Source organism: Chiroxiphia lanceolata, chromosome 5, assembly GCF_009829145.1.
Source record: "Chiroxiphia lanceolata isolate bChiLan1 chromosome 5, bChiLan1.pri, whole genome shotgun sequence".
In the NCBI taxonomy this organism is placed as follows: domain Eukaryota; kingdom Metazoa; phylum Chordata; class Aves; order Passeriformes; family Pipridae; genus Chiroxiphia; species Chiroxiphia lanceolata.
The window spans coordinates 7,916,889-7,943,826 of record NC_045641.1 but is presented as its reverse complement, the minus strand read 5'-3'; the positions used below and the strand labels follow the sequence as shown (position 1 = coordinate 7,943,826).

The 26,938-nt window shown below is 40.8% G+C and overlaps 1 protein-coding gene across 5 annotated transcripts in view; it reads left to right on the top strand.

Annotated features, from left to right (window-relative positions):
- The first annotated feature begins 1,647 nt into the window (after positions 1–1,647).
- The window catches only part of GRM3 (glutamate metabotropic receptor 3), a 104,597-nt gene continuing 79,306 nt past the window's right edge, over positions 1,648–26,938 (top strand). For 3 of the 5 annotated variants that reach the window (XM_032688598.1, XM_032688600.1, XM_032688596.1), the window contains exon 1: positions 1,648–2,353. The gene's annotated coding sequence lies outside the window, so the exon portion shown is untranslated. Of the gene's footprint in view, positions 2,354–2,971; positions 3,169–26,938 lie in introns of those variants that run through there. The other 2 variants (XM_032688599.1, XM_032688597.1) reach the window with 2 other exon arrangements.

The window sequence follows — 26,938 nt, the reverse complement described above, 5'->3', positions numbered from 1 at the left end:
TATGATTGCTATGTACAAAGCAATGCGGGATCAGATCCTTCTTTCCACTAGTCTTTCCTGGCAAGCAGCCTGCAAGACTGTCCAAATAATTATATTCCAACCTATTTGTCAAATTGTGCTATGATTTGAAAGACATGGTTCTGATTTCCTATTCGTTCCTTTTTACCCTGATGTTAATGTAATGTCCCATGCACATTTTATTCCAATTTACATTAAGGTTAAACCTGAGAGAAACTGATCTCTTTCATTTTGCTCTCTGTTTACCTTTAGCTCTTAATGGTACAGTTTAATATGCACATCTTAACAAATGTCCTTGGCTTACAGGAAAGAAAAACCTCATACAATTAGCCAAGTAGCTCAAATGTAATGGTTAGATCACAAAAGTAAACAGATGTTAAATAACTTAAAATAAAATATTACGAAGCAGAAACAGATTATTTTGTTTTATTTCCTTTTACTTTGGCTTAATTCCTTACTGGAACCATAGCTGCTGAAACAATAGTGGCCCCATGTGAGCTGCTGGATTGCAGCTCCTGACTGCAGTGTCTCTTTCCTTGCTTTACCAGAGCACTGATGGGGAGCTGCCTGGGGTCAAGTCCAAAGGCGGGGGGGGGGGAAGCATTCAGGGAGAAGTGGACAATGGCTTTCTCCCTGCTGAATACTGAGAAATTCACGGTGTCCCAACTGGAGTTATGGTGGAAAGGTATTGGGATTTTACGCACACCCTCTCCATACTACACTCAACCAGCAGGAAGCAGCTGCTCACTGTTCCCCCATAGCAAAGAATGAGCAATGAAGCCACATATAATACCAGCAGCCCCATGCAGCACAGCTTAAACTCACCCCCTCTGAATTCAACACATCCATCCTCACTGACCGTTACATCTCACTCACCTCACCATGTTTAATTCTCTCTTTAGGACCACAACCTTCTGTTAACACTCCAGGTGATGTAAACCTTTGGTTTCAAACATTTGTAACACAAAAAGTAGCTTTCTTTTCTTTTTGCATCCAGCTTTGCTGCATTCTAGAGTGATCTTTTCTCAGTAACTATTTTTCTTCTTTCGTCCCATATAGGAGAGTTAGAACGTAGAGAGATAATGTAGAGATTACAGATAATACATATACATCTATCTGTATATACAAATACATATTTGTTTATACATATATGCATATATTTGTATATTTTCTTTCTATCTGTTTATCTATCTATCTATTTATCTATCCGTCTACCTATCCATCCATCCATCCATCCATCCACCTATACATACATACATACACCGATACATTCTTTTTCTAGGACATGTAAAGTAGAAACAAATTGATCAAGCCAGCTGGAAGGGAGACAGCAGGAGGACGGTGATACAACGCCCTGAACCGCCTCGGCTCTCCCCGCTGCTCCGTGTTCCACTTGCCCGCTCCCGGCTTTTTGAGGATGCGACAAGTCGCAGTGCCGGGGCGCAGCATCCTCGAAGGGGCGTGTGTGTCGTCCCCCCCCAACCGCGGCCCCGTCCAATCAGGGCGCTAGGGAAGGGATGCTCGGGGCAGGGATGCAGGGTTGCCAGGCGACAGCAGCGTCCCCGTGTCCCGTCCCCCCCCATCACCCGTGTCCTCCCCCCCGGGACCGGGCTGCGCTCCTGCCCGCGCTGCCGGCGCAGTTAAACAACCGCGGGGAGCCCCGCAGCATGGGGCTCTCCTCCCTCCGAGGGCTCCTGCCACAGTCCCGCTCCCGGCCGTGCCAGGAGCGATAGCCAGGTCCACAGTGAGAACCAGGAGTGCAGTCAACTAATAAATGGTAGGGATAAGGCGCAGCCTGCCCCTCCTCGCAGCCTAGTGCCGGGGGAGGCGGTCTGCGAACGCCAGCAGCTCCCACTCCCTGTCTTTGTAACTCTAGGTCGCCTCCTAATTTAAAGCTTTGCGACAATCCCCTTTGCCCAGAAAGGAGAGGAAATCTAGAAAGATGCCAGGCTGCGAAAAGGGACCCCAATTCACAGCGCCGGTCCCAGGCGCTGCCTGGCCAAGCAGAGCCAAAGTTGGTCAGAGGAACGGGAAGCGGGTGCTCCAGAGGAGAGGGGAAAGGAAGGGGATCATCGCTTGGTGATCGCAATCTCTCTGTCCCGTTGCCCCCGCTCTTCTTCTCCTTCCCTCACAGCCTTACCTCTGACCGCTTGATGAGTTTTCATCGGGATCAGATCCAAGGTGAGGGGGAGAAAGGGTGATTGTTCCCAGAGGAAGCAGCTCGCACAAGTTTGGGGGGTGAGACTCCCCGGTGGATGTTTAACGAGCACATCGGGAGGCCCGCGATGTCCGGGAGCAGCTGGAGACCCTCGCCAGGACCTACCCTCATTGCACGGTAAGGAGCTGGGCACCGGTATCCGGCGTCCTGGTCCCTGCATCCCACATCCTGATCTCTGCATCCTGCGTCTCAGATTCGTGCATTCCGGTCCTAACATCCCCGTATTCCACAGCCCAGTCCTTTCATACCAGTCCTTCCATCCCACACCCTGCAGCCTTGATCCCTGCATCCCGGGTCCCTGCAACCCACTCCCGCCCCATCCTGCCCTCCGGACTGGACGCAGCCACTGCCCGGGGGGTTGCGGGTTGCGCAGCCGGGAAAAAGTTTAGAGTGGTGGATTGTGAAGAGGTTTACTGACGGGATTCAGGGGCCAGGAGAAACAGGGAAGGGGGGAAGGGGAGGGGGATAAGAGCTTTCACACCTGCAGAGGACAGGTAGGGTGCAGGAAGATCCCTGTAGTCCCGCAGCTGAGGGGGCATGAGGAGGGGAGGGGGGCGTGCAGAAAGGAGTTGTGTCCAGATGTTGCCCAGAGGTTCCTGTTCCTGCAGGCTTTGAGGGTAAAATGACGAGATCTTAAGCTTGCCATCCTATACCCTTCCTTAAGCTGGAATGGAAAGTGCCAAGGCAGCATCTGGGAGAGCCGTGCTGGGTGCCCAGCTCATCTCCCTGTATCTGCTGTTGGGAGAGAGCGAGAGAGAGGTGGGGAACGTTAAAGAAATTGGAAATGCTTTGCTCCTCTGGGAATATCTCCCCTGAAGGGACCTGACTCACTCCAGGATCCTAAAATTGGAATGCTTCAAAAAGGAAGGAGAAATTATCAGAGCCAGTGTAAACTCTCCCTCACACACATGCCCGTATATCTGTCTGTCCATGTGAGTATGCATCCAGTTGTGTAGGTACATGTGTGTGCTTATGGAGCTGTCTGTGTCTGTGCATGTGCCTTGCTTATGTCCCGGTGTCTGGGTGTGTAGGTGTGTATATCCATGCTTATGTGTTTGCTCAGATGCATGTGGATGTATTATATGTACAGATTCATAGGATTGTGTTTCTATTCCTAGATGGTGTTTATCTAACCCTCTGTAGACCCAGAGGTGTGTGGGTACTTACCTTCCATCTCCGTGTGCCAGGCACACATCTCTGCCAAAATACACATGTGGGTGTGAGAAAGTATGTTTCTATGCCAGTGTATAGGTAGGATTTGGAGGGTGTGTTGGATTTTGAGGGCTTTATCCTCCCAGGTGATTGTAGTGTTTCAGTATTTCAATGAATCATTTTATGTATCCACCTCTGTATTTCAGCAATCTTGGTAAAACCCAAGCAATTCTTGAAAAACTAGGCATCACACCAATACTGCACTGTACTGAACTAAGGGTTTGCTGGTAGTTTGTGAGTTCTTTGGCTTTTTCTCACTTTATGCCACCTGCTGAAGATTATTTTAGTTGTTTGTTTTTTTTTTTTTTTAATCATTAATTAGATCAGCTTTAAAAAAAATCTCAATTGGAAAACTGTAAAACAGAACAACCTGGGACACAGACTGGTACCTATTTCAGCTTGCATAAGTATATGTCTCACGTTGATTAAATATGCATGAAAACAATTTGAAAAGCACACAACCCACCCAATTCAATACATATTTCAGGAAAATTACTTTTTTCATTTTCTTCAAATGCACCTAAATCATGATGACTTCTTCTGCTCTTATTTATGTTGATAAACTTATTACGACAAAATGCAACTCCTCAGTTATATTGGGCAAAATTACATACTAAGTTACTTTTATTCACAGTTAAGGTTATATTGGGGAAAATTGCACATTAACTACTTTTATTCACAATTAAGGCAATAGAAAAATTGTACTTTTGTGATGTTCATCCTTTGAGTGAAATCAGTAACAATTCATGCAAATCCTTCTTAATGAACTGATTATTTGAAGAGCAATGCAACTTAATTTGTGCTTCATTAGAATATATCATACTTTAATTTCTGTAGCTTTTTTCTTGGGTTGTATTGTTTGGTTGGTTTTGGGCTTTGGGGTTTTTTTAAGACTGATGCTGTCCACTGCTATTCTCAATATTTCCAGAGCCCTGCATTATATACCAAAAATAAAACTTCAAAATAGAAAATCCACCAATTGCTTTACTGCTCTATAACTTTAAACCAAGCAAAATGGCATTGGTATCAAGTGCACTAAAACTAGACTTTCATCCTGGAGCCAAGATGCTTTTCTAATCACTCTTGATGTTTGTCTGGGTTACTTGTGCTGATGACCTACTTATAAGCTTCGACAAATAAGGGAATAAAGTTTTTTTAGGCAAATGTTGACACCTTGTCTAGGAGTAAGATTCTAATTTTATCATTGAAAGAGTGGATCTAGAGCAAGATGCAGGGATAAAGTATCATCTTGTATTCACATAATAAATGTGACAAAGCAAAGTACTAAATCAGACTAGAAAGACAAAATAAAAGAAATACAATACAAACAATGCTATCATTCAGTTCAGTGGTCTGTATTACATAAGTGGAGCCAAATTTGGAAATAAAGACAGTGTAGGGAGACATACTGGCATTTAAAGAAAGAGATATTTGGATGTCTTGTGTGAACACAACTCGCCCATGGAAGTGTCCAACAGAACATACATTATGCTGTAAGTCACATAGTCCCGCTTAGAATCCTATAACACATGAATGACATGGTTCTAATGTTGTTTATGCTGAGTCAAACTGCAATTTGACCTTTAAATCTGGTGGACACATGAAGTGTGCATCCACCAAGAGCCTGGTTTAGCAGTGTGATTGGAGAATCCAACCTAAAGCTTTCACAGGGTGTGAGATCCTGTGTATGAGGCTGTTAAACTTGCCAACAGCATCCTGCTGAAGGGAGTTCATTCTCTTATCAGTTTTTGAAAGCTGTTTCTAAAGCCCTATAAAATGTTTATCAGGATTTCTGCACCTTGTTTGCCCCAACTTGTTGTACTATAGTTATTGATTAGGTAGTATGAATTTTTGTCATTGATAAAATCACTCTCAGGATGCCACAGAAAAACACCAAGGCGTTTGACACACTCCAGGATCAGACAGCATTACTGTTTGTGTGGGAATGTGTATAACTATGGTAAGCTACATAAGCTCTTGTGAAGGAGATCATGTAATATTGACTGTTGGGGGGGGGGATTCTGCTTATTGATATAAAACTGAGAGTTGGTTTAAAGCTTAATCAAGAATGTATTCCACGTCAGAGAGTTAAAGAGAAGATTGTCCTCCTGCTCTCTACTAATCGTGGCTGGGCTTCGCGAACGAAGATTTGGGAACCTGCTCTCTACTAGTGTGGAGAATAAGGCTGTGCTTTAATCCCCGAGTGTGTTGCATTTGCAGTGGAGGGGTATCCACAGGCACCGAGAAGGGGTAATAAAGGGATAATCAGCCACCCAGTCCCTGCAGCCAGTGCTGAATGTTTAGAGCTCAACTGTGGTGGACCTGGGATCCAAAGGTGGCAGGAAAGGAGTGTAGTATCCTTTGGCTGATACCATCTTCTTAAGTCTCTGCTTGTGACTGTTTCTTGCTATGAACTTAGCAAGACAACTTTCACTGTGGTAATCCAACCGTAAACTGGCAGAAAAATCTGGGACACATTTCATTTTACAAAAATACAGATTGGCTGAAAATTCTGAGTTTAATTTACTAGTAGGAATAAAATGACAAAAAAATTAAGAATTCCTCCTAGGCACAATGATGCCTGGGAACAGCCTCAGTGCAATTGTCAGGTATTTCCACTGAGACAAAACCACAGATCATCGGTAGAAGTGTTTTAACTATTGCAGATTCATGCAATTACCTCTTTCTTCAGGTAAGCCCAGAATCCACCGTGAAACCTAAATGGCTTATCTACTATCTTAAGAGGTTTTCAGACATTTTGTTTCAGGGATGTGCAGGTTTTCAAAAATACTGCAAGAAATATGCTGTCTTGTTTCCAGGCTTTTCAATGTAATGCAGAAAATTTTCATGAGGGTTAAATTGCTGTGAACCTATTAAAGTCAAAAAGAAGAGAATTTACTAGAGCAACAGGAAATTACACCCCTCAAAAATAGGCTATAGAAGTATATTGGTTTTGTCTCATATTCATCCTCTCAAATATGAAATGATGTTGTCGGAATTATTATCACGCTTTTTTTTCATAGCTATGCTGAGATTATGGGAGCATTTATGTAATCAGCAACTGTACTGCTTTTATAGGACCATATGGGCTCCTCACATAAATCAACAGGTTTTCCCAAAAACCCAAGAAGCAGAGTAACAGCTTTTCCAAACCATCTAAGACCCAGCTTATCCACACGAAAAAGCACGGTCTTAACCCCAGTTACTGAGGCAGCCTCACTTCAGAGTGCTTTAAGGTCTGGCAATTGGCTTGAACTTGATAGTACTGATGACCCTAATCTTGAAAGTCACTTTCCCAGTGCATACAAAGGGATACAGTATGATCACAAGTATATAAATTGTAAGAAATATGCATCAAGCAAGGTGTGTGCAGAAGGAATGGTTGATAAACTTTTCATGGGTGAAATGGGAACTTGGAGTAAACTCTTGGTGGATTCTTGGTGGAAATTCTCCATTAGAAGAGTGAATACAGAAGGAAAAAAGTTGTGAAAGCAAAAAAAAGGTTGAGGAAAATGCTTCTGTATGAGACAAAAGGAGAAAAATAATAAGAAGAAAAGAGCTTGATAGAAAAGGAAAAAAGATAAGTGAAGATATTCAAATGAGTATTCAAGCTGGAAGAAAAATAAATTAAATGATAACTCAGTTGTGGGAAGAAGAGATTGTAAGGTAGATGAAGGTGATGAAGTCAATGGAGACATTGTCAGATTCCGAAGGAAAACGAAGCAAGTGCACACAAGGAAGAATTAAGTCAAAAGCTATGTGGGTGACCAAAAAGTCAGCACATTCATAGGTCAGAACTGTATTAGGAGAATTAGTGGGACGATTATTTTCTCATGAAAAGAAGGATGAATATGTTAGCTTGGAGTATCCCTTAAGCAACAGTGTATCTGAAAGAAGGGGTGCTGAGAAGGGGAGCTAGAGTACACAGGTGAGAAGAAACAGAACTGCTCTTGAGAAAATGAGGAGTACTTGAGAGGAGGACAAAGTGAAGAATAAAATAGGGGGAAAAATGAAATCATGACATCAGAGAAAACCACAGACAAAGGCTGGAAGCAAAGATTGCCAATAAAAAAAGGAAAGAGGAACAGAGGGGGTGGATGGTACAGGGAAGTCACCTCCCACTGCTACAGAGGAGGAGGCAGGGTCTGAGCTTACCAGGGAAAAAGAGTTGAAGGGAACCTGAAAACTGTGAAAAATCTTTGCCTAGAAGATGACATGCTGATAGAAAAGAAAATGTGCAGGATGTAGTGACTGAAAGCAGCCTCAGCTGAGAAATACAGTAAACTTATACATTAGCTTCCATTCCTCTGAAAAGCTCCACTAACAAGCCCACACTCAAACCAGGGACAGTTTTTATGTTACCTAAATGCTGCATCTGGAGAAGTTAACACAACTACATAATCTGGGGCTCTGCAAAGCCTCAACCTCTCTGTTTTGTGGTGGCTGGTCCTCAACTGCATGTGCTGTCAGGATGACTGAAGCACTGCCTTGTGGTCTGCACAGGACGATGCTGCAGGCAATTAGCCCTGTAAAGAGGCTGCCTGAGATAAGTGGGCAACAAGGGGCTGTATGCCTGTGCCGAGAGACTGTAAACCTCTTCCAGCAAAACTAGTGTGTCATATGCCAAATCTAACGCTGAGGGACTTCAGTGGTTTGCAACAGTTGTTTAGTACTGTGTGATCAAACCAATGACCATCAACCTATGAAGTATAGGGTGGGACACCATTTGAAAAGTGTTTGAAAATCTTAAAAAAATATTGTCCCATACCTAAATTCCTAAAATTTATCCCTAAATGTATTACTAAATTTTTTCATTCCTAAAAATTCCTATAAATTTTTTCATCAGTGATATAGCTCCCTGCTCCACAGACATGTAACAGAAGGGCTGAGAAGGTGCAGAAATTTTCCAATAAGCCTAGTCCTCTACTGTGGGAATTCAGACTAAATACACTCCTCCTCCCTAGTGAGGAACTAGTGTGTTCTTTGAGAGGCTCCCGGACCATTCCTGACCTTGTTGACCTTGGACAATTTAATGTACAGCTCACTGCATCAGAATGGTTGTCCATTTTTCATAATATAACTGTGATTAAATATCCTTAGATCCCATACTGTCCAAAGTTTGTATGTGCCGTGCTCTCATGATGGGACACTTGCAGCTGTTTTTGAGTGAACATTTCTTCATGTATGTTTTATGGGAGATTTTTGGATGTTTTTTGATCCAGTACTTATTGCCTAGCAATTTTTATATTGCTTTATAATCAGGATATATTATATTGTTATTATGAATTTCATTCAGAGTGGTCATATCATCCAGTGAAGAAAGTATCAGGAAAGCATGAGAAGACATTGTTCTGTTAGTGTTTGAAAATATTACATTTGCAACGCTTAGCAGAAATTAGCTACCCTACTGTTAGTGTCACATAGCCAGAGATCTGATAAAAATCAAGAAGCAAATGTTGGGGATATTTCAGAAATCATAGAATGATTATTTTTTCTCCCTTATTTCTGTGTATTTTCAAGACAAGAGAAAACAGATAATAATCAAAAGAATGGAGGCAAAAAGAAAAATAAAGATATTGTGTTGTAAGACGTAGGGTTCAGTTCTAAGGTGTTAAGAGTTTGTTTGGATAAGCTCACATAGATAAGAAATGTCTAAAAGTATCTTTATCTGCAAGATAATTTAGAAAATCATATTTTTATGCAAAAATATAATTGGTTTTGCCATAAAAAATGACTTTTCAAAAAGCCTCATCAGAATTTTTGGTGAGATTGTGTATGTATTTGAATGTTAAGTCTCACTAATTAAGAATATGGCTATGGATTTCTCCACTTTTTATCATAGATTCTTAGTGGCATTTTTACTAACCTTCATCAATCAGAAGGGCAACTTCATGAGGTGTCAACTGACACCTCATTTGGTTCCATTGAAAAATTTCTGGGTGTTTCTGTATGCAACAAATTAAACATCTTGATTTTACCTTATAACAGACGTATTTTACCAGTATTTGCCTTTGCCTTGTAAAAAGCAGGGGAAAGAAAACACCCACATGGGACATCAAGGTAGTAATATTGGATTAAATTGTGTAAAAAGAATACCTTACAATGCTCGCTGGATGTTACAGCACGTTATTTGCATAGACAATAATAAGGATCTTGTTTTCTTTATTATGAAATATTTGTCCACGAAATTACATTTTACTAGGAAATTTATAGAGTTTATAGGAATCTTCTTAGATTTTTTTCCAAACACTGTAGGAACACACTGAAGTACACTTGTCACATCTACCATGCAACTGTTTCAGTGTATTCCCTTGTAATCTCTTAATCGTGCTTGCTCACTTTCTTCCTTGCAGCCATCACGGCTTTAGAAGAGCCCTGACAATTACAGACAATGAGATCAACAGACAGTGCATTTTCTTAGACAGGTGTGAGCCCATCCTACATTGACTGATGCACCAAGTTGAGTTATCAGGCCAGTCTTTGCTCTTGGAAGTTAAGAAAAAGGAAAGCAATTGTGTGGGAATGGTAGACCAACACTAAAGTCTGTTTTAGCCAAATGCTCTTAAACTATACACCACATGTTTCTTTATCCTACCGTTATTATAAAATATATTTACCTCAAAAAAAAAAAAAAAAAGAGTATTTTCTTCACAATCAAGAAATAAATTACCTGCCTCGGGGTCATGAAAGCAAAACAAACCTCACTGCTGTTCCAGCAGAAGCAACATGCAACCCATTCATTTCCTTGTCAATGTGACTGTCAATAAGGATATGGGACTGTGGGACTTATGGCCAGTCCCACAGTTGATTCATTAAGATGATTTTATGAGTGAAAAGGGAAGATAACCTAATAGAGTAGGTCCAGGAATACAAATAAAATCAGATAACTTTCAGAGAATAACATCTTTGCTTTCTGAAGTGGACTTTAAATCTCCAAGAAGAGAATAGCTCCCCTTCAAGCAACCTTTTCTTCTTCACTCAGAAGTGATCTCCAATTAATTGTGCAGTTTAGCTGAACTTTGCTTTCCTTGGTATCCTAGGAGAAAAGCTCTGAAAGACTGGGAATTTTAACTTGTTTGTAATGTAAACTCAGTATACTGGTGGTGCTTTTTAACACTCCAGAAACTGTTTGGGAGGAAAAAGAAATAAATAAAAAAGCTTTGATCCTCTAAGCAAACAAAGAGGGGAGAATGAGGTTAAAAGAATCATCACTTGTGAAAGGCAGAGAAGGAAAATGTGGGAAAGGTGTCTTTATTTTAACAGTTTCAGAGACTAAAAGACAATTGGTAATATCAGGCACTTCAACAGCACTAGAGACTTCTGATGAATAGGGAAAAATTGACTTATTTTTATTGTTTCATTGACCTTTCTGAGGTTTCTATGGACTATGAATTTCTTGATAATATCAGTCATCTAACCAAGATTTTTCCCAGAAGCAGAGATCCAGGAAAAAGCTTAGAGATTAATGCTAATACCTTAAATATCAAGCTCAGATAAACATATTCCTAGTGGCATTATTCACTATGAAGAAAAGAATAAAAATCTAGTCTGGAAGTAACACCAGGGAGCTGGGATATAAACTTGTATCCTAGGTTTTTGGCCAAAGAGTGAAATGTAAATTGAAGCTTGCAGCAACTGTAGTATCAGGGAGTGGTGTGACCCAGCAGTGCCCTGTTTGCTTATCTCTGGGAAATGCTCCTGCTCCCTAAAATGTAGTTATTTTGACCAGTAGGTAAGGTGAAGTCAAGTCTCCATATAATCTTTCAATCTGCCTGTCTATTCCACATTCACCAGTTTTAAGGAAGAATGCAGATAAATAGTCTCATTTAGACCTAAATACCTTAAATCAATGTCCAGGGAGAGGCTGCAGAGAGTAATAGGGCTTCTTAGTCCCTGTGATTTCCTGGCGAAGGCACAAGGTTCCAATTAGAACTTATCCTGAAAGAGTGCAGTATCCATTAGGGTGGAAATGATAGAAAGAGGCCCTTTTTATGTAAGATTCCTCATTTTCAAAGATTGTACACAACGTTCTCGTCACCTGAATGCAGCATTTATAGTTCCACAGATAATGACACCAGTAAGGACTTCATCTGATCCATCTCCCCCTCCAAAGATGACATAAACTGTCTTTAAATCTTCATTAACTAATACTTGTTGAATGATTTCCTTAAAATCTGCAGTGGTAGAAATTTCACAGCCTCCTGCAACAGCATATGTCTGTGCTTCACTGTTTTTATGGACAGAAGGTCTTCAAAAGTTTAACTAAATCCCACTTCTTGCAACAGAGCCTATCACTCTTATCCTCTCTGCTATGGAAATTCAAAGCAATTTAGTACTTTCTTTTCCATTCCAGACTTTTATGGTGCAAAGGGATTAGATTTCAGCTGTTTAACGTTCATTTATGTAATGTTCCTCTCAGTCGTATCCTCTTGACTCAGTGAAATAACTGCTTTTCTTTTTGCCATTTGCTTTTTTTAATCTCTTGTTATTCTTGCTGCTTTCCTATTGACCTTCTCCAGTAGCCCGTTTGGACTCATATCCAAAAGATGAGTACAGTCAACGAATGGGTTGACTTCACTTGTCTTGAATACAACACTCCTCAAAGAAATCCTTTGTACTATTCCTTTTTTCTATGCTCCAAGCCTCACTCCACTCAGCATTTTGCCCAAGGAGCCCTCAGGAGCTGCACAGAGCCATAGTGATGTCCTTGTCCCATCACCGTTCGATTTGCTACGTTTTTTCTTGGTTGCTTGTGGTCATTTCTAGTTTGCAACCACATACAACTCCAACCAAACAAGTCCTCCTTAACACTTCAGAAGAAAATTTTTTAGGCAGTTTGCACAACCTGTTTCTTTGTCTTCGCCAGAAGGATCTGTATGGGCAATGACTTCTCTTGGTTTAGTCATTGCTATAGAAAGGGGATGCTTGGCTACTGCATTGTCTCACATGTATCATTCAGCATGACGCAGGTTTAGCATGCTTAGTATGAAATTACCATCATGGTCACTAACTTCAGCCAGCAGTCTGACTGTCCACAAGTCAAAGAAAAGCTCCCAGGAGCGTTCGTAAAAGGGAAGACTCCAGACCAACTCCAAGCATAAAATGTATCAAAGAACATTGCAGAGCTGAGTGATGGATACAAATGTGGAATTCGTATTCATTTGGGTATTCCAGCTGCAGGTCCATGAAAAGGCAGAAGCTGTTTTTGCTTTCAGGAGCATAACCACGGAGCAATGTACCAGGAGGTCTCAAATGAGATGTTCGATTTTGCTGCTGGCAAACCCACACAGAGTTCATCTACATTAAGCCTGATGAATGTGACATTAGGCAAGAATCCAGAACTTCATGCCCCCAAGATACACTTTGTGCCTCACTTATTTAATTTTTCTTTTATTAAGGCTCAAACTTTTCCCTGGCCAGTCTAGAACATTTCCCAAACTGTCCAGGACATGGACAATGTCAGAGGGGTCCTAATGAAGCTGCCACAGGTACTTCCCCTAAAGGCTCCTTAGAGAACCCTTTGCATCTGTTAGGTTCATACATAAGAGAGTATTAGTTACTACTAAAAAAAAAAAAAGAAAAAAAAAAGAAAGAAAACCTCAGAAAGAAAGGAAAAAAATTTAAAAGCTTTTACTTGAGCATCTGTAGTAATTCATTGAGCACCTTAACGTTGCAACAAAAATGTCCCTTCTAGCCTTCAAGCTAATCAACATGCTGTTTTAATATATCTCAGTAAATTAAAACACATCCAGTCCAAATCATTAGTTCCTGACCATTAACTTCCAAGCCTTCAATTCCCACTGAACAGGTAAGCAGCTGCTTTGAAGACATAAGTGGCATGACTCCACCAGAGCACAAGCCACCATTATATATGAGAACAGTCCCTTTCCTCTGTCTAACTTGGTCACACTGAGACTGCCAAATAAGCACTACTGATCATGGTCAGTAGGGCCTAGCATCTTAATGCCACTTATTGAATGGTCAACAGCATGTTCCCAAAACCTTAAAAAAACAGCTTCCGTGTAAAGAGTCATCTATATTTAACCAGTAGGACTTATCACAGTTGTATTTTAGAGTGCTGTGAGTTTTTTTGAACACTTTTTTTTAAGCACTAGGTAAGAGGTGCTCTAGCATGTCCCATTTTTTGTCCATTCCCGTTTACGACACGGTTTCCATGCCAATGATTACAACTAAATACTAATACAATTGTTTCAAAAACAAAAGTACGTTTGGAATGATCCACATTTATCTTTAGAGAGTAAGAGCTGTAAAGACAAATGGATTGAGAGGAATTAAACACTAGGCTAATGGTGCATTAGGCAACCAATTAGATGTGCTAATCCATTCAATATTCTTTCTATCCATTTCCATTATTATCCCTGCCAAAATTATTTTGCATGTATTAATTCACCTGTGTTTATTTGTTAATAAAAAAAATTCACTTGAAATGCAGGTCTCGCATCCTATAGTCCTTTCTCAAGCAAAACCTCCATGACAGCAGTAGCAGAAGGACTTCAAGATGTGACTGGAACTCTCTGTACTGCTCTTTTCCTAAAATAAAACTTAAATTCCTTCAATAAGATTAAAGTGAATGCATTCTCCATCTGTATTGATTCCAGATACTCTTCACGATTAATTAAGACATATTATTCTGCAAAATTATACATAATTCTATACAATGTTCTATAAAAGTGGTCCTGACTGTACCTGACCAAAAAGAATTGTTCTAAAATTAATTGCTAATTGGTGACTGCTATTCTGTATTGGTTTGTACATTATTCTGATGTAATTGACTGTCTGTTTGCCAGATTAGTAGAGGACAGAGAGTTATTGGTAACTAACTTGATTATCATGTCTTCTGAGTTCCAAAAAGCAATTCTTTTTCAGATTAGTTACACTTTAATATTGTCATATTCTGGCTTCCAAAATAACTCTTGGAGGGAAATAGACTCACCAGAAAATTATTCACACAAGTATTGTCACAAATATGAGAAATGAGGAACAGACCAGGTAGCAGTGCAACAGGAATGGATCTAAGCATAGAGAAGCTCAGAAGCAGAGCATGACGCAACATCATGGTATCATATTGCTGTGGAAAAGGGAAAATTCCTACTGGGATTAATAAATAGGAATATTGTCTTCAAGATTTGGCACATAAACATTAATCTCTACTCAACAATAGTAGGGACAGTTTTGGAGTATGGTTCCCAGTTTTGAGAATTATGTTTTTAGAAGGAACATAAATCTTTCAGAGTGCAGAGAATATCCACATGAAGAGTTGTGTGAAAAAAAGATTTATCACAGGTAAGTAAAAGACTTAAGTTGTCTCACAGAAGACTAGACCTTATGAAAAGCTTTTAATTTTAAAGAGTGCAAAAAACAGAATTAAACTGCTGGGAAATCTAGGAGATTCCTGTCACCAAAGTATTTAAAAACAAGCTAAACAAGTAGATAAGTCATAAGTAAAATTGATCTTGACTTGGGTAATAGCAAAGGAAGATCAAGATATTTCAGGGTCCCTCCTAACCCTCTTTTTCTTTAAGTGACATAATTAAGGATTCCTATGCCAGGCCCTCAGTGTTTCAAACTTCTCTTTCTGCTGCAGTCTAGACACTTGCCAACTAAGCAGAGCCTCCACTGCTGAGTTGGTGAGGTGCAGCAGTCAGAGCAGACAGCATCATGCTTCTCTTGGGGAAGAGGGGGGGAAAATGGACAATATTTCAGGAGCAAACAAGGTTGTCCTGCAAGAGAGAGGCAAATTCTGCTGTGCAAGGGCAAATCATGTGTGTATAGAGAGCAAGAATGCATCACAAGTCCCTGCTTAGTTCACATGCAGACTCTATGAGTGTCTTCAGTACAGCCAGCCACGTAGTCTGTCAGGTAAAGACCATGAGCAGTCCCACCCTTTACTGTGGAGACTGTGCAGAAGTGTACCGACAAAACCCAACATGAAATGAGTTCTAGCATTAGGACAGTAGACAAACAAGAAAGGAAGGAACAGCACGACTTGTGCTGTCAACTTTAAAGTCTACTCTGCATGTTCATAGGCTTTGATACCCATGTGTGTAGGCAGTGCACTATATAAGGTTATAAAGTTATGTATGTTTTTGGAATATTTGCATAAGGAAATGAATGCAGTAAATCTGTTGACGTCGTCAATGCAGAACTACTCTAACTCTAAAGCTTTCTGCACTGCAGTGATGATTATGAAACTAGTAGGTAGTTTATGTTATTAACTCAAGGCGTCATCTTTAATAAATACTCATAAAACACACTGGCAAAAGCATAAAGTGCAGCAACATGAGTAAGAAATCTGTAATATTCTCCCTACCATAGATAAATTGTTAATACTGCTGTTCAGTAATTATTTAATCAAAAGCATGCTTAAGGAAAATTTGAAATAAATGAGAGATTTCAGTTTTTAGACTAAGAGTCCTATCTTCATGTTAATTATTGAAGCAGGGTTATAGTATATTTTAATAAAAATGGGAGAGAGTATTAAAATTCAAATAACTCCTTGGAGGTTTTATGGCTCTTACAAAATGCAAAGAAATTCAGAAAGAAAGTTTTTTCAAAATTAATAATTATTTCTTAAAGAGAGATAAAGAATTAGATGTTGTCTTCCAAAAAGACATCATGTTTTGTCATGAGGTAGTGAAAAAATGTATTATTCATATCACTGATAGAAAAGAAATTTAGCCTAAATTGCGTTCTTTCTACCCTGAAATTTTTCTTCTATTCAAAAGATATCATATCTTTCATCATTCAAGGCCTCTCTGCATTGACCCTGGAGAATACTGAAATATTCCTTTTATCCGTCCTAAATCAGGTGAACAATAAAAAGATATTGATTTTTCATACAGAATAAATAGTTCACAAATGTATAAAAATTTAATTCAGGATTCAGTGGGTCAAAGACTAGACTGTGACAAATTAGCAACAAAGTCAACAGAGCTGGTCTATGTTACAGCAACTGGCGATGCTGCTCAACTTGTCAGGTGTGCTGCGCTTCCATCATTTAACAGCTTCAAGAGATCAATAAGATCTGCAGTTTTGGGTTTTCAAAGTCAGCCAGCTTCCTTCCCTTGCTTCTACTCAAGCAGTAGAGAGGACTTTGCAATAAAGCTTTACCTTCAGGAATGCTCGCTTGCCCATGTAATTGAGACTGGATGCTGCCCTCTGACTCTGAGCTTGGCCATCACCAGTGGGAAGCTGCTGAGGACTTGACAGCATGAGAACATGAGTCATGAATATGTCCCAGTCCCCCAACTAGTGTAAATCAGTGTAACTGCACTGTTACAAGCTCCAAGGACAGCGCTACCTTGTAAATACAGGAAATATGGGGGTTATGCAACATAAATAAAGCCGGAAGAGACAATTCAATCTATCTCCTGCCCCAAAGCAGAGTCAGTATTATTGTGTCACTTCTGAAAAAAGATTACTTTTTTCTTGAAAACTTCTGGTCATAGACACTCCACAACTCTCCCAGACAGCATGTCCCTGTGCCTCAGCGCCTCTATGATGAGAACATTTTCCAGTAGTGTCTAGCCTAAACATTTATTTTTACAGTTTAAGCTTTAGCTAATGACTGAAGCCAAAATTTCCCCTTCATTCCAATTAATTTCCCACCCCCTCAGCTTGATTCAGCTTTGCTTACAATCTGGTCTGGCCACCTCTGTCATGAACCTGAGACTGTTGATTGGATTTGGAAAACTGTGAGCTTTAGGCCAGTCTGTCTATGTCTTCTCTAGTTGTCTGAAACTGGCCCCCTTCTCAGTCTGAGACAGCTTCCAGTCTGCTGCACTGGTTGTCAAACTGTGGAACATTCATTGCCACTAGAAAGACTCAAAGTACTGCTCATGAAAAAGAGAGAGTCCTAAGATTGGGGGTTTTTTTATTATTTTTTATTTTGTCACCCATTATAGGAACATTCTTTTAGGGTCCTTAACATAAGACATGGTTTAGACTGTTTGTGTGATTAGTGGGGTGCATTCCAAAGGAAAGGACAATCTCATCAGTGGAATTATGCTTCCATTCTAAATTGTAGCACCACTAATCTCATGCTCTTTAGTGAGATGACAAATTTCAGCCTGTGCATTGTGTTTTTCAAATGGCATCGAGGTTTTTTGCATGACAGTTCCAACTAATGCTTAACATGATTCATTATTGTCTCTTATGCTCATTAAAGAAAATATTTAGATTCTATTAGAGTAAAGGACTTGGTGTTTGGTGAAGAAAATAACATTGTTTTGAAAATAAAATAGAGTGTAAGTAAAAGAACTATTGCTGGTGAAAAGGCTTTGATGGAAAAGGTATTGAGAATGAGAGAATTGTCCTTTTCTCTGATAATTTTTTCTCTGTTAGTGGCCTATTCTGCTATGATCAATAAAATCTCCTTGAAGGGCCACAGTGCTACCTAAGTTGATTATGGCAACAAAAAAAAATTGGTTCAAAATCTTTCCTGAGTCAACAGTTACTGGTATCACTTCACCCTCCTTGTTCATTGTTCTTCACTAGGGCCTGGTCTTCTCTTGCAAAGCAATTAGAGGTATCAGCCTTGGCTAAACCTCAGGCTGGGGAGTATTTCCTTGCTGAGGAGCTTCACTATAGTATTTTCCTGTCTCCTGCTCAACCTCCACTTGGTGCCAGTGGAGGTCAATTCATATTTCTTCTACTAAGGGTTGGCATTGTCTGGTGGTCAGAGATAAGCAGGCTATTCTGTGGCTGTTGTCCTCATTACTGACTGTCAGCCATGCTCTAGGGCCTCTGTTTGTTTAATCCTCCCACTCACTGCAGAACCCAGGAAGACACTTAATGACATCCTTCAGATGCTGTTCCTCCCTGAAATAGATTTCTAAGAGTCTTCAGACTGTGGCCAGACTGCCTAGCAAGTTCCTTTTAACCTCCTATGTCTTGGGAAGCTGGTCCTCTTTGACATCTAACACCCATGATGACTTTTTCAGAGTGCCAGCAGAAAAGAATACTTGAAATTACAAAGCAGGGTACCTTTCCTCAGATCAGGTACATTCCTCTGGAGTAAGACTACAGTGCCTTGGAGGAGCTTTGGGCCTGTAGAGAGTACCATATGCCCTGAATCTGTGCCTGGCACGTAGGCAGTGGTTTCCTCACTCTTGCCCAGAAGCCTCCTGCTGTCCGCAGGGCTGAGAACCTTGTGCCCCGAGCCCTCAGGGTCATGTGTTACTCCAGCCCAACTAAGTGTGTGGAGAGCAACTGTAAAGGCTCCACTGGTTGCACAACTATGCTAATTGTTTTGCCTCTAGGTCTCAAGTATCATTTAGTCTTCCTGTGAAGTCCTTGCAGTTAACCAAATAGTTGCTGTTAATCTGAGACACTTCACTTACACCACACGTAAACTTTCTCAAAGTGAGAAAGTAGTCCTTTCCACTCCAAATCAAATGCAGGTATTTATATTGAAGCCTTTTGCTTGTGAATAATACCAAATATGAAGGTAATATTTAATTTGCTTCATGTCCCTCTAAAAGACAAAAACACTCTTGTCTCCCACTCAGATGCCTGAAAAAGCAGGAAGTCTCTCTCAATTGCCCTTTATATGAGATAATCTTGCTTTCCTCAGTTCAGAAGAAGCTTGTGGACTTTGTGGAGCAGGGGTAAGAAGTATCTGTTGCATTTTTCACCCCTTCTGTGACTACTGCTGGTGTATCTTTTGGTTGTTTCATTTCACCAGTTAATTTTTGCACAAATCAAGGAAAAGAAGCATTTGAGGGTGGGATTTACCTCAGCAGACATAAGGTGGAGACAGAGACAGCCACAGTGTAGAGATCCACATCTTTGGAAAGTCATATTTCATGATTAAAAGAATTACTCTTTTAAGGAGTGATTCAACTGACCCATTTTAGATATCTACTATAGGAAGAAAGGAATCATACAAAAAAAATTTGTGTTTTTTTCTATAAAGGGAGCATAAGGAAGCCTTTGAATAACCATGTAGAACCATGTAATGTGACTGTTTGGTTAAAGGAATCTCACCTAAAGTCCTAGGGTGGGACTCCAGCAGTTCAGGCTCAGTTTTGCCCATGTTCCTCACATGATTGAAATTTTAGTCACAATTTTATTCAGAGTCTGCTCTGTGACCTCGAACAAAATGCCATGTCAGTGAGAGAGGAAAACCTGGTGCTGCTGTTTTTTCTCTGATCCTTGCCAGGTTGTTCTCCCTCATTTATTTCCACAAGAATATGTTCTGCATCTCTTCCAAAAATGAAATCTTTCTGCAACACAAGACTCTCAGTAGGAGGAAATCAAAATGTGTGTGAGATTCTAAGATACCATCTTTATTATTTGGCAATAAGTTTATCTTGCAAAAGGAATTTTCTCTCCCAGAATTCAGTTTTCCTTTCCACTGAGGTTTAATTTTTTACCACATGTGAAAGCAACAATTTACTGATGGAGATCTCTCGCATTGTCCTACTTATGTTTCCTTAAGTGTACAGTGATGACCTCTGTCAGAGACTGAACAGTGACAGGTATGGGCTACAGAGGTCTTTGTTTTAACTCAGTCCAAAGCTTCATAATGTCTTAGTGCTGAACTGTTCGACTTGAAGTGGGAATTAATACAGAAAAGTCCCTTTGCTTGTATTATACAAGAGGTCAAGCTAGAAGATCAGTTATGGCCCCTGTGCCTTTAAACTCAGTAGATCTGTGAGTTAGCCATCCATTACCTTCAGGGATGCCAAATTAAAACTGTGCTAAACTGAGGAAAAAATATATTATTAGAAAACCTGGCAAGCATTCAAGTCTAAGCTCACTGTTAATTTTGATCTTGTTGATTTGAAAGGTTTGCATTTCAGACCTTTCAGAAAATATTAAATTATTCTTTCAGTCATCACATAGTGTCAACACTCTGGTCCAATATTAAAGTATTCAAACGCAAATTCTTCTCAGTTTACATTCCATGCATATGTGATAACTTTCATCTTGGTTATAATAAGGACTGAACCAACATTTTCCTAAGCCCAAAATTTAACGTTCTTTAACTAAAACACTGCTTCTTGTTCATAAAGCTGAATTGGGCTCAGAGCTTCTGTGGTTTGAGTGTGGAGGAGGTTGCACTGCACAAATTAAAGCAAATACATTTCCTTCCAAGCGATGCTGTCAGAAAGTGACTTCTGCTAGACTCCAGGTTTTCATGTAGAGGCGTTTGCAGTATCACAAATACCTGCTCTTCCTCCTCACGTCAAGAGCTCCTGAGACTTTAGGTCCCCTAATTTCCTTTTTAGCGCAAATTCCCTGACAGGGTTCATCAGACTTGAGTTTAGTTTAAATTCACTGCCTGGTGGGTTGAGCTGTTTCTTTCCTTTCCTTAGCCTTTGCTGTCTTCTGTTAAAAACTGTCATGCATTTGAAGCTCTCTGATTAAAGGCAAGACTTTGCCCCTCCAGTGTAAACCAGCGTGAATCTGAGTCTTATAGCCCCCAGGAGTAGATTCTCACGATTTCCCTCATGTACTCCTTTCTTCTCCTCAAAGTTACTTTTTATTCCTCCTCCCCTGCTGCACTCTGCAGTATCTCTTATTCTGAGGCTGGTTCAATTAGAGCTCAGGGAACTCTTTGCTGGGGCTGTCAAAGCTTCCTGGAGATTCCCATGTACCGTAATCTCCCCAAAATTTCCAAACCTGCTTGACTTTCTTTTTGCTAACTAAGTCAGCTAACTTATAGCCCCAAAAGACAGGACTATTAACGTGATCAGGACAAGGCCATTATAACATCCATCATCTATTCAATAGGTATGATTTTGGTTAATATGGTTCATTCCTTTACGTATTAAAATTGTCCTATTTATTAGTTCAAGATGGTCGTTCTGGCTTTGAGAGGCATAACCGGGTAAAAGCAACAATTACAAAGACATTCCCCTGCTGAACCTAAAGCAAATGTACCATCTGCATTCAGTCCTTACAGCCTGGGTTGTATTTAACTTTGGGGGTCAGGGGTTTGGGGAAATTTTTTCACCTTTTCACCACTTCATGTTCTACCCTTGTATCAAGGGTCTGTGATCCCACACACACACACCCTTGCATCAATATCTGTTAATGTGGCAGAGGACTAATTACAATACAGGCAGCCACTGGACCTACACAGGTACTGCTTATAGCCCTGACCCTGCTACCAGTGGTCCCCAGGACTGACCTGCCGGGATGTCAATGTTGCACTATTGGTTTCGATTATTTGATTTTTCCTACTCTAGGACCGAATTACCAAAATTGAAATTTAATATTAATGTATTCCCACTGTGTCCAGGAATATCCTCTCTTATGTCTTTGCGGTTGAAAATGTCACTCCAACACAAAATTGAAGGATCTATCTCCACTGATTTTCACTGAATAACTTCTGAGTTACAGCACCATAAACATCAGGGAAGCAAACCAAGTTATTGTTTTCTACCATCTGAATTAACAAATCCACTAGTACTCTTTTGTGATCATAGCTGCAGCTAAATAAACTAAGGGGGCTTTTTTAATAGATAAACCAGATAAACCTTTGTTTATGTCTCACCAGGCTACATATTTACTGCTTAAATCAGTCGAAAAGTATTCACAGAACCAGGAAGCAACTGTCTTTATGAATCACATATTACTAGGTCCAAATTGTTCTTAAACTGCTCCAGTCCAGAGTTAACATATTTTTAAAATAAATCCCAACTGTCAATGGATGACTAGAGGTACAGAACTCATGTCTAAAAATTATTCAGTTCTAATGTCAAATTGTGCTAAAAAAAATTGTGATATTAGGCTAGACATCTCATAATACTGGACATCTGTCTTTGACATAAATATGTCATAGTCAAACAAAACAACCCTAGGAGAATATTAAAAATGCTACTATCTTCTTAAAAAGAGACAGGCATAATGAATTGAAAGAGTTAAGGCCATGTTTTCCACAAATAGAGATGAACAAGCAGCTGAAGATTATTAAGATGACAGCGAAGACTGTAGTCTCATAAAGTTTTATCTGTAGCTTGTATCATACATCTGAGCTCTGTGATCTCAATGACCCCCTCCATGATTTACTCAAAGCTGTGGACTTCGCCTAGTTGTTCCTGTTGGTCATGGGTTTTGTCTAGTCAATTGAAAGTCTATTTCCTGTATCATTTTTTGGTGTGGTTTAGTTTGGTTCTGAGAGTTGAGAAATGCTGCAGATACTAAGCAGGGTAGACCTTTGATCTGTATTCCACCTGCTAATTCTTCACTGGATATTCAACAAAAACCCACCACAGAAGCAAACAAACATCTCAACATGTAGCAAGTGAGGAACACAAACAACACCGAGGAAATGCATTTTCTCTTTCTGTGAGCTATTTTTGCCTCACAGATTGCTCCTCCACTGAGTAATCTCAAGACAGGTAAAAGAAAATGCACTTTGCAGTCTCATCTGCACAGAACACTGGATCAGGAATTAATGCTGAAATGTTTCAATAGAAACATATCTTCCTATGATGGCACAGCCTACTTGTGTTCTTAGTTCAGCAGGTAGCTCCCTTCATTTTCCCATCAGCCTGAAAGCTACATCTCCACAGTGCCTGTGTCCTAACAGAGAAGGTATTCTGGTTTGGGATTGCTGGGTGAGATGTCCTACACATTTGTCCAGATCATGCTCCGAAGACAGTGTCCAGCTCTCATTTGATTGATTGATTGTTACTGGAACAAATGAAGCACATTTCCCTTTCCATATCAATGTGATGGCTTCCCACGTCACTTCTTGACAGCTTTTTTCAACCTGTTAAAGCAGAATGATAAACTGTTAGGAGAGGGCAAAGCCCCTCTGGTTTGTTTACCTGATTGAAAATTTGTGGTAGCTATTCTGAAAACCCTCTGATTTCAGCTCACACAGGTAGCTTCCCCTTAGTGTCATGCAGGCATACAAAATGTTTACAAAGATAGATATATAGGTTGTTGAGCATCCTGAGTGTCTGGTACGAGTGTGTAGCTCAGCTTCCAACACCTCACCTCTTGCAGAAACTTTCCAGTGCATCTAGAGAAACCGATGAGCTGACTCTGTGCTATTAAACAAATAGAAATGGCCTTACCTCCTTTTCAGAATATCAGAAACCACAAACAGTTCTGCTAATCTTAGTCTGGCTGTAGTGACCTTAGGTCGGTGTTTTTAAATGTCTTTGAGAAGGATGAAGCTCCCAAGTGTAGCTGTTGGAAGGGTCAGACATCCTGCCTACGTAAGACTAGACGAATTAGTCTTCTCCAGTGAAGGGAGAGTCAGTGTCCCTGCTTTTTAAGCATTTTTCCTGGGCTGGGATGATTCTGCTTCCCTTGAGGTCTCTGTCACTCTGCCTGATGAGAGAGGGAGTTTTGTTTATAAACATGGCTAGGCTCCAGGCCATTGAACAATTAAAATTAAATAGGATTAAATTTACCCATTTTGCTTATTTTTTTCACCTATCGTAACAACTGGGAATAATTTGCCTAACCTTCTTTCTTCTCAGTAGCAGTTTGGAGGTATTAAATTTTTATCACTTTTAAGTTTCAGGCTTTTTAGCACAAACTATAATGTATATTACCAGTGGAAATATTTTGATATAGTAGGGGCTTCACCACATGCTTCAGTTGCTTTTATATCCCTTTTTGCTGTACCATCTTAATGTAATTTTCCACAGACTCCTGTGTTATTAACCTGCATTCATCATTTATATCCCTCTCCTGAGGCTTGTTGTAAGACTCTCTAGAAGAAGATAAACAAATTATAGATAGAGAAATTAATTGCTGCATTGGAGAACCCCAATCAAGGAACTTTAGGAACATTGGTTGGAGTGAAGCAGCCCACAGGCCACACCAATGGGAATGGCAGGAAGAGGGTTGAACAGAACTGGAGAAAACTATATACAAGGAAACATACAGATTAGGGCAGATATGAAAATGAAAGGCAGGGAAAGTGAAAAAATGGCTGCAGATCTCCAAGGAATGAGGTTTTGCAAGCCAGATGTTAAACAATCCTTCCAGCAAGGTTTCCTTCCTGATGCACATACAGTCTTTTCTGCAAGCCATGTCCCCTCTGCTGAGCTCTGCCATTAGACAGCTCTACCACTTCTTTCTGTTCAGTTCCCTGCCCCCTTAGGATCAGGTACAGAAATCCCTGCTCCCTCACAAAGGAGACGAGTCAGAGTGGTTCAACCCTTCCTGGCAAATCCTTGCTGTCCCCTGGTCCTGGCCCCATCTCCACCACAGGACAGCTGCCCGAGGCTGGACAGCACAGCCCTGGAGCAGGGCAGGGGGAGCGTGGGGGAAAGGGAGGAGGACTACAGTGCAAAAAGGAAGATGGTGTTAAACGAAGAGTAGAGAGAGGAGGAAGGAGAGACAGGAGGGTAAAGTGAGTTCAAAGGAATGGGAGGGCACATCAAAGTGACTGTGTATTTTTAAGAAGCATATGGTACCTTGAACCTCAGGGGAGCTGTGTTGTGCTACAGTGGGTAATGACAAAGAGTAACAGACTGTCCCTTTCCCTGAAAAGCATGTGGTGGAAACGGATAAAATACATCAGAGGAGAGATGAGTGACTGGCACAGTGTCCAACAGGAGCTCTGCATCTGAGCCACTGACAGAACCCAAGCTGGCCCCAGCCAGATGTACCAGCAGCAAGGGACTACTGCCCTCCAGGAGCACGGCAAGACTGGGGAAAAACCAGCAGACAGAAAACTGTGATGAGGCAGAGGGTATGAAAAGGGTAAGGGAAGGATGCAAAGTTTGGCTCCAGTAAGGTTTGCTAGCCTGACCTCAAGTGTACACAGAGCCCATGAGAGGGGGAGAGCATGACTGAGTTCTTTGCTTGGAGCAAAAATAGCGACTGTGAAAGAAACGGGAAAGAGGCAGGCAGATACAAAAGAGAAGAAAGCTGAGGAAGAAAGGAAAAGAACATGAAAACACTATCCTCAAAACCAGTGCAGACATGCCAGCCATATTAATTTCCATTGCAAATGCCCTTCCTCCATCACAGCTCAGTGAGGGATCTGACCACAGTTAAGTTTACGTTGTGTGTTTTTAAAAATAATAATAACAAAAAAGCCAATGTCCAGATTTAAGAGTCAAAGGCTCAGCTTAATTCTGCAGGAGGAACAGAAGGAGAAAATTTGCATGGAGGTGAATGTGTTATTCTCTGTCTACAGAAGAGTTTTGTGGGTGGTTTTAAGCAGTTTCAGTGGTGGAATTGATAATCCTAAAAAAAAAAATCAAATCTCTCCTGTTATGTTCTACAGTTATTTTTTAGCCACAGCTGTCAATCACACTGCTTTTCAAAGAAGGCAAGTGTCAGTATCTCTACTCTGTAGAGGCAACACAGAGATGAGAAACATCTTGCCCAGTATCAATAAGTACGGTATCTGTAAGGCAGTCAGTATCAGTAAGGACCCCATCAACGGGGTCCCAGCCTGGGCTATGCCTCCTCTGTGTCTCCTCTGCAAGGGCTTGGGGTTGTTAGTGATGATCTGCTGGTGTGACAGGCAGAAAAAGTCCTGCACCTCGTTCAAAACCACAGGGTAGATTCCAATTTGCCTTGATTGCTGTGCAGCCAAAGGAAAGTGGATATTTCCATGCTCTAGCAGATTATGGGTATCTATACTGAAAATATGCACTGCAGTTACTGAATGCATGGATGGGAGTGAGGTTTTTTGGTTTCATTATAGTCATTCAGTGTTTAACTGGGAGGAAACATTTAATGCTTTGGACAATGATATCTAAAGCCTTAAATAAACACCTTGCACTGGTTTAAAGGTAAACCGGCTGGAGAAATGAACCCAACTCAAAAGAGACCACAAGTCAGAGCTACAATTTAATAAAAAATAATACAATAATACAATTATATGGACAAGCTATTGGTTTTAACCCACAAGACCCAGACGTATAACCGAGCACTCTGGGGCACCAAAAGAATGGTGCTCATTTGCCCCCATGCTGAGCCCCACGTGGTCCCCCTGAGTCCAAAGTAAAAGGGGGGAAAACCTGCTGGTGAGAGTGCTGGTCGCAGTCTGGTCGAGAGCGGTGGTTGCAGTCTGGTTGAGGTTCTGGTCCTCCTCTGGATCCAACGAGTGGTAGCAGAAGTCCCAAAACCCCAAGATTATACACACTCAGGTTCGAGTGGGAATGCCCAGTACCTTCCCCAGGGCGAGGAGTTCCACAATGGGTGGTTGTGAGTCCTGAGATATTTTTTGAATCCTTGGTGGCCTGTTAGCAGACATGACCCCTCAGGCTGGGTGTGGAGGTGCTAATGACTCCCTGGAGGGGAGTTAACACCACCCATAACTATAGCCTGAGGGGTCAGGTGTGCTCTGGGCAGCTGCTGCAAATGGTCTATTGTTAACAGTTCCTGGGCAATGACATAGAGGGTATAGAATACATAGTTTGGGTTACACCCACACGGTGATGAACTGCTCCCAGCTGCTCTAACTAGGACACACCTCTTTTTAATTTTTGTACTGTAGAAAGAAAATAAAGCTACACATAACAGCAGCAACAACAA